This window comes from Nestor notabilis, unplaced genomic scaffold (genome assembly GCF_000696875.1).
Source record: "Nestor notabilis isolate BGI_N333 unplaced genomic scaffold, ASM69687v1 scaffold15761, whole genome shotgun sequence".
In the NCBI taxonomy this organism is placed as follows: domain Eukaryota; kingdom Metazoa; phylum Chordata; class Aves; order Psittaciformes; family Psittacidae; genus Nestor; species Nestor notabilis.
In genome coordinates, this window is record NW_009915283.1 from 31,760 (window position 1) to 41,184 (window position 9,425).

A 9,425-nucleotide genomic window follows, 5' to 3' on the forward strand; every position below is an offset into this window, starting at 1 on the left:
ATGTATGCTGTATATCCTTTTTCCCTAGCCTATCCTTTGTGATATCTGAAAGTACCTTCAGAGTGGTCGTCTTATACAAAAGTCACTCAATTGAACCTCCTGTCTCACAATCTTATTAGTACAGGTCAAAAGGTACTGTTCTGATGATAATATTGGAAGTAGATGGGAATGTACTATCTAAATAGCAAAAATTATCTATATAAACTCAGCAAATATGAAATATACCCTCATTTAAAAAAATAAGGAAGCAGGAGACCAAGCGTAAAACTTGGGGGTACTTGTATGACTAAAAATAAAGGACATTAAATTTAATAATTAAAATGAGATTGAAAAAAAAATTTAAAAACAAAGGTTGAAGTTCTCAAATGCCAACTGCCTGTGTGTCAAAAGGATCAACTGGTTTTCTAACAGCAAATTTCTAAAACTTCCACCAGGGCTTAAAATAGAACAGATTCCTTCTGCTTCTGCCATCCTGACCTAAAACAAAGCTTGCAGTTCTTGGTTTAGGGGGTGAGGTGGGAAGCTTCTTTATATTGCCATTATAGTGGTAAAAGGCAAATGTCATTAATTTTGAATCTGCCCATAGCAGCTAAGAACCATTAGAGAATTTGTCTTCGTGTGCTTAATATCACTATCTCACTTTTTGATAAATCTACTTAGGATATAGCTTAGTTTGCATCTGTTTTGAAGACCAGTCTACCCAGTCGAGTTTGATGGCTGATACTTAAGACTGTACTAAATCTTCTCCCACTTACCCATTCTTTACCTGACTGCAGTACAGTTAAACCTGAGCATGTTTTTTGTTACTTTGAACACCCTATAATTACTGCTTTTCTCACCACTATGGCTATCCCCTAGTTACCCCTTTGTTACAGGGCTAGAATGACTTTCTTTTTAACACTTGCTGTGTTGAGCTGCCTCAAATCTACATTTAGAGGAAAGGAGTGTGGATTGTGTCTTCTGGTTACTTCATGCCCCTCAAGTTACTGAATTGAAGGCTAGCTCCTCTAACATGTTTTAAGAGCATCTCTTCACCTTGTAGTGGTATCTGACTTTTGGAATGTCTGCAGTACCACTACATAAACCACATTGTTAACTGCTGGTTGGCCACAGCCTGAATGTAGCTTAGATACATACTCTGTACTCTCTGTTTAAGGAAATCCAAGCTCAGATAAAAGAACCCAGTCTTTTGCTTCAGCGAAGCACTACGGCATTCTTCTGCCATACCTGCTGCTACATGGGTCCAGACCAAGATCAAGCTTGGCTGTTCTCCATTCATCCACACACCACAAATGAACCGGGGCCTGGTTCTGTACATCTCCTGCAGACATCAGGGTTCAGGGTAAGAGCTGCTCTACACCACTGTGCTCATTAACAGTTGTGTGGTCTGAGTGCCTGGTTTGGACAGCAGGATCAGACCTGTTCTTAGTCAACTGTAGAGACCAGCTCTGTAGGACTGCTCCCAAGACTGTCACTGGTCATTTCATTCATCTGTTAGCAAGGCTTACTGTGCGAATGGAGAATACTGTGTGAATCTTTACCTTCAGGTAGGTATTTTAAGCTCATTTTGTAATATCTATGCTATTTTTAATGGAATTACAGTCTTTGAGTAACTGTAATTAAATTGAACATACAACAGTCAGATCTTTTATAATGGGTTAGTAGTACCCAGAAAAATATAATGGTAGAGCCCTTTAAACTGCTAGCTACTACGGCTGGAAATTGCATGATTGCAAATGCCATGTACATACTCCCCAACTGAAACTCAACTTGATTCCATATTCCTGATTATAAACAAAGGCTGCTTCAGTGAGCTGAAACAAGGGCCTAGATTCACCAATTCTGAGTTGGTCTTTAAAAAATAAATAAATAAATGAATTCTATCATTGTTAACACTACTAAAATCCTACAGTATTGTATTACAGATTAAATCAAGTTGCCTACTTGGGCATGCTTCCATTTTTGTTGATCCTCAGCAAACTTTGAAACCAGAATTGCTGGAAACCATGCAAATAATTTATGACCTCCTCTTCTGTGATCTGGACTCACCCAGTGTTAACCAGAAACATAAAGGTAAATTCTTAAGTGTGTGCATCAGCAAAATTTCCTACTCTTGAAACAGCTGCATTTGGAACGCTTTGGTTGTGCCCAAGAGTTCCATACAAAATGTGTTGAGATGTAACCCCTGCCCCCAGGATCTTTCACCCTCCTGATACTGGAATAATCATTAAAGGGACAAAAAGTTTCCTGAGTGCCTTGACTTAGTATCTCAGCAGCAGCTAAGACAATCAAGTTCTAATGAACATTTATGCTACAGACTTCATACATACTAGTGTACCAGTGGAAAAGTAAAATCTAAATTTAAGTCATATTCTTTTTTTAGAAGGAAAGACTACATTTATTTTAAAAGTACTTTTAAAAATAACATGGCTCGCTTATTTCTAACCTCTTTCTACCTTAAAACAAACCAGAATATTTGTTCCATGGAAACTAGTAGGACATTGGAAAGATTGGTATGCTGGATTGACTGCAGTGTGCTTTTGAGTTAATACAGCTGTTTGCTGTTACTAATAGACAATGGATATATTTACACATGAATGAACTTTCTTATCTCCTATCATTGCATATATTTTGTCTATTAAAAGAATTCTCTGATATTGCCTGTATGAACAAAGTTTGGTATTTCTGGTTTATGTCTTGAGTATTCTTTCTTGTGTTTTGCTTGGTAAAAATATTTAAAAAGCTATTAGAAAGATCCAGGCAATAGATTTTAAATAATTTATTCACAAGACTTTTTCTTGTAAATGTTTGTATTCTATAGATACTCTGTTCTACTTCTGCTCTGATCAATCCCTTCAGCCATTTTTCATTTTGTGTGCACTCTTATGTAACACTTGCTACTTTAAATCTGTCTCACCAAGATGTATTATTGCTGGCATTCAGTACATATTTTCTCTAGAATACTTTAGAAATAATGCAGAGCACTGGAATAAAACATTTTGTTTGAAATTTTAAGAGGGTCTGAAAGTTTTTTCTGAAGGTGTTAAAATAGTTTTTCTACTTCTCTTGCACTCATCTTGTCCTCCTTGGCTGGCCTACAGCCAGAAAGATTGACCTCATGCCACACTTTCTGACAGAAGTTTGGTGGTTTTTTCCACACCACTAGTTGGAAAAGGGATGTCCTAAATGGCCAACTCAGACAGTGCAGCAGGGATGGAAAGGAACTGCTATAGCATTGCTGAGCTCTGGGATTCTAAAATCATCATTAATTACATTTGAGATAATCAGAAGAATCACCTAACAATCATGAGGTCCTCTTAAACTGAATCTGGAATCTGATGATCTTTTCCATTCTTCCTAAATCTAACTTGTATGAGACAGCCACTGCGACTAAGGATTAGGTACTTCATGAGAAAACATGTAGCATGAAGTTTGTGTGGTACAGACTCCACTGCAGGAATTCTCCGAAGAACTAATCTGCCCACATGCAACATTACAGAACATCCCTGCCTCCCACTAGGTCTTCCTCAGAGCAAATGTCCCTTGACCCATATTTGCTGCTGCCTGTAATTGTGCTTCCCTCCTACATGAAGCTTTAGGGTGCAAGGAAAGCTTCTTCTCAGCTCTAGATGCTAACTGGCATCAGCTAGGATAATTAAGCTTACAAGCAACAAGAAAATCCAATGGACTGACAAGTGGCAGGGAATAAACAGTTCTTTCTAGGAGGCCTGTACTGTTCAGTATATGCATAAGGAACCTCTAAAAAGGAATGAACAGCAGAGGAACAAAGTTTGCCATAATATTAAGATATTCAGAGCAATAACAAAAAAAGATTACTATGAAGAATGGTAGGAAGACTTCTTAAGATGCCAGGCAACTCATCCTAAAACCACTCAGTAACCAAATGGTTTCTGGTTTTCAGTTAAAAGTTGGACAGGGTGAGGCACAAAATTAGTTGGATATCATGCCTTTCTGTTATGCACTCCCCAACCTCCTCCTTGTCAGGGGTTGCGAAACTGTATGTTATTATACTGCACTTCAACGCAGGCTTTGTGGGCTAAGGCAACAAGGTATTGAAGGGCCATCATCACGCCCCGGAACAGAAGGTGGTCAAGAGGTCTTAGTGACACACACAGAAATTTTGACAGCATCGTCAACCTAGAATTCACACCGGTTTAATAATGCTCCTGCATAAAGCTGAAATACTTTTGATCTGTTTAGTCACTTCTACCTGACCCAACTTACGTTTGTGCGACGAGAAACTTTGTGCGATTTGAAGTGAACAAATGGAGGCTCTATGAGGTCACAATATGCAGAGTGTTTAATCAGCAGCACCCATCAGTTCTAACTTTCTAGTCTTACCCCCTGCCTGCCTACCTGAATTGCCACAGTACCTCAAATTAACAGGTTCTCAGACTAGACAGGATACCAATCCTGTGGAATTCTAATTTTTGTAACTGCCTGTCCTTATTTTCCACCCTGAAAATACTGGGTAACTATTCAAAACCATGTAAAACTCTCATCAACTGCATAACAGGACTTGGACCTCACTGGGGCTATCCTGAAGTTACTCCAAGAGCTTAATTTCTGCAGGATTAATATGAATCAACTTGAATCTCACCCTTCTTTTTGAGCAGGAGCTTTCTGTGCTCTCCTGACTACATAAATGCCAAGCATTTTGTGTGGTCATCCAAAGTCATATCCTTAACATTGCACATCTGTGCCGTTCAGCTGAAACTCAGGAAGCTTTGTTAATTAGTTAGAAGAAGAGGAGCACACTCATTTTGGTTCTCATCTATTCACTACACAGCTGTGGTAAGAAGTCTCCTCCAGGTTCTTTTCTCTCTTTTAAGGAATTAAATCTGTTGTGAACATCAACTTCATTCACTACACATTATCTAACAGCTCCCTGAACAGTCATTAGAAGTGATTGGAATTGCTGGATTGTTACTTGTGTATATACTGTGATACTTTTTATCAGACCTACTTTGCTGCCAAGAGCCTCCCTGTTGCAAACACTGATAACTGGCTAGACTGCCACCCTGGCCGTCTTACAGCTGAACAGTTTCAGCTGAAATGACAGAGGATTTAATTTGAGATGTGACAGCACTCCCTATCTTTTGTGAAGGCAAAGCTGTAACTCATCAAATTCAAGCAGTTACATGCATTTTAACAAAAAACTTCTCACTGCAAATTCTGAGGCACTGTCTGAATGCCTGTCTTCTCCACTGCTCATTGTTGACTGGCATATGCATGATAGCACTGAAGTACCAAGCAGCATGAAGGTTGTGTTTGTGCTGCATGTAAAATGCTGGCTTTAGTTTAACTATAGTTAAAGAATTATCTAAAGCATATATGGATTACTGCTGCTGCCTAGAGGGAGCTGTGGAAAAAACAGATCAACTATTTTTTAGCCGGCTCCAGATTTCCAATTAAACCCAGCAATGATAAACCAATATAAAGCATAAGGAAGCGTATTTTGATAAAGAGCAATTAGGAGGAGTAGCTGGCATAATGCCAGATGCACCTTCCCATGAGAAGTCCAGGAAAAAAATATGTTTGGGGTTTTTTTTATTATGCCTTATGTATTCTGACATTTGAGTTTGTTTGCACCGTTTTTTCCTTTTTTTGGAGGGGGGGGCAGGTATGTGTTTAAAGGCTGGCTACTTACTTTCCTCTGTGCCCTCTGTGCTCTCTTTTTCTTCTTTCCAGATTCTCTTTATGCCTCCTTTCTCTACTGTGGAAAAAACCCCATGCTCTATTTGATGAAGTACTTTAGATTTTCCACCTACTATCTGAAGTTATTTAGGCTATATGGCAACACATACACAGTAACCTCAGGGAGAAATTATAAAGCTGTTTAAGAATATGACAATCATTTAGGACAGAAAATGAAAGCCAAAAGATATACTGAATAAACATTAACAGCAACTTCTGCTAAAATTAAGAACTGCTCCACTTCTCCGCTGCACCCTCTCAAAACCAACTTGACACAAACAGAAGCATCTGTGATGGGAATCTCTTTCTTCTTTAGCTAAGCAATTTTTAACATCAGTATCAACATCATACTTAAGCTGTTTGTCAACTCTCTACACATACACAGAAATTTACTTGATGCTGCTTTAATGTTTTAAGATTAAAACTACTTATTACATTAGAAAGACAAATTCATGAAAAACAGCATGTCAGAAATATTGTTCCCAGCACTAATGCTTTCCCTTTGTTAAAGCTCAAACACGGTATGCTCACAAAGAAAGAGCTTGCTTCCTGTCAAAACGTGAGGTTTTGGGGGGAATGAAGGGGGAGGCAACTGAAGAGAGAACAAAATCTAGCAGCAGTACTTCTACAGGACAATTCTGTGATACACCCTTTTTAGAAATGCTGTACACCTCAGAAGAGTTTCCCAGAATACATTACCTGTTGAATCCAGATGGCCCACATGAAGTCAGTCAGTTGTTCCTCTGAGGTGAAAGGCCTGCATGAAAACCTCAGACACTAGTATGGCAGGACACACGAGGAACCCTGCCTGCAGGGCCTTGCATCAGGATCCTAGGAAAAATAGGAATAAGCCTTTGAAAACTCAGAAAGCCAGGTGGTTCATCAGAAAAGCCTGCCTTCCTTATTTTGTTAGTCCAAACCATTTTCTCCATCACCAGCTAGGAAGGGTTTTACTTTACCTTCGCATTAAATCCTCCCAGCTCCAGCACTTGTAAAGCAGCATCCCAACTCTCTTAGGATTAAAGCATGTCTTCTGTTCCAGACGCCTAGAGGGCTTGTCCGCAGAGCAGTTCTGCTTCATTTGGTACCTCTAACAAAGGAAAAGCATTTCTACCTTGACAGAATCACGTGTCCACACATGACACACTTTTTGTGTTACAAGGTACTTTTTTTTTATTTTTACAATTTAATGTTAAGTTTTTTTTTTGGAGTTGTTACTGAAATATACTCATCCAAATTAAACACTTGCTGTTAGCCATTTCAGTTAACTTTTTGTTTACAAAATGGAACTAAAAATGAAAACATAAACTAGAAAGTATAAACCACGTATACCCAGCCATGTATTTTTTAAATAGTTATCGATAAAAGACATTTCAAAATACCAGCTCACCACTATCCATCTTCAGAGAGGGGGTTTTTGGTCTATGGAACTGAATGGGCAACTCAAGATTAATACATGATTTTTTTTTTTAATAACACTGTGATGACGTTAAATGGAAGTTCTGCAAGGCAAACTCAACAATGTAGGTGACAGTGTGATTAAAATATATTCAGAATCTTCAGGATTAATACATAGTAATCATTAAGCCTCATATATTAAACAAATGCACGTGCAAGATAGTAAATGAAGTGACAAACATTTTTAAATAACATCTTTAATTAAAGTTTTTGCAAAGGCAAAATATTAAACTTAAAATAGGTCTTAGTACATCAAAATACTAAGTTCTCTAATTGTATTCCAAGCATGGCCTTTGAAACATAATATCCTGTATATCACAGAGGAGCAACCTTGATCTGCAATTGTACAGAATGAATTTTACAAACATAATAAATATATTTACCCCCTTACACATAACAGTATATGTACAACAGCAGTTGACAATAGTAGCTCAGAACAGCAAAAAAGGATATTCCCCCACTCCGTAATCTATTGGTACCCTATGCACTCTGGAACACGTCTCATTGGATGACTGTACATATAGCTAACCCAAAGTAGTTCTTCCTGTTAAAAAAAGCTCCTTTTGTTCCACAATGTCTAATCCACCAACTAATAATTAAAAGACACACAGCATGAACTGCCTGAAAAAAAGTAGACAACAGGGAAACCAATGGACTGGGTTTTTTTTGTTTTTTACACATTTCCCAACCAATCACAGCAATGGGAAAACACAACTGTAAATGCCAGACACCAATACATAACAATATGCAAGTTTCTTCATTTGTATAGTCACTAATCTCAGCCTGAACTCTCATTTCCATTGGGGTGTATGGGCAGGGTGGGGTGGCACACAGCAAACCTCACAACACTGTGTAAGGCAGCCCAGTATCAATCCAGTGTGCATTACCCCTAAAACCACTGCTCACTTCCTGGACATGTTACTGCGTTGCACTAGGAAGCTTCTGCTTTGGGGGAAATTGGGGAGTGGCTTTAATATTTTACAGAATCTTTTATAAATTGAAGAGATTGAATAAAAATGAACTTTAATTAACAAGCTCTTTTAACTCTCACTGGAATTAAGAACCTTTACTCTGGTAGTGTTATGTGATGACATAATTACTGCTAACTGTCAAGCAGCGGAATTATTTTCACAGACTCGAAGTTTAACACTCCAAATTGTGCAGCAGAAATAAACATTTATAAAGAAAAAAATCTGTTACATGACACAACATGTTCTTTTCTAGAAACAGTTCTTCAGAATCACGTATCATGTTCATGGAAATAAACTCGGACCACAATTATCACTTTAAATCATGTTTAAGAAACTAAATGATGTTCAAATGCAATTTGAGAGTACAATGCAGGAACAAGAGTATGAAGCCTCAAAGAAATCTTGTTGCTATCCAGCAATTGAGGGGGAATAAAAACATATTTTATTTAAATAGTCCAACATAAAAGTTCCTTATGTGATTAATTCTCTATTATCTCCTTAACAGAAAACATATTTCAATTTGTTTTCAACTTAGATGTTTTAAAATGATTGCACACACTAAACCCCAACAGAATTAAGAGCAAAAAAGTTGCTTTTCTGATTGAAGCACTGCAGGAAATTTTACTCTCTCAGGAATCAAAACAAAGTATTGTCATACTGGCAAAACAGGTATTCTCCAAACTGAAAAGGCACAACACTCCCAAGTTTGCCCAGTTGTTCTGCAAGTTCCCATCAGCCGTCATGGTTACAATTATGAAGTTATCTTTCCCATTTTTTTCATCATAAGAAGGTGCTCCATTAACTGTGCAAATTTTAACATAAGCCCTCTTGAAATCATTAACTGTTTCCATAATACTGAACTATTTAAAGGGGGGGGAGGGGAAGGGAAAATGAAACACAACCAAAAACACTATTTCTGGGGGCTGGAGTGGAAATAATCATTTATGAACTATGGTATGGGAATCCCTTGCCCTCTGAAAGGAATGGTTTCTTTGGAACCTAATGAAATGGTCTGTTCAGTTACATTGTTAAAACCACAATTAAAAATTCAAGTACAATAATAAAATTAAGCAAACTACATTCTTAGAGCAAGCTGCTACAATAAAATGAAATTAAAACATGCTTTTTGATTTAAAAAAAGGAACACTTGATGCAGCAATAAGAGCACAGTTTGGTATGTTCATGTTTGACTGGCTTTCCGAAAACTTCACAGGTTGTTTTTGAAGACAAAACTTCTCTGAAAAGCATACCACACAAATAGCTTGCAGGAGACTGTGC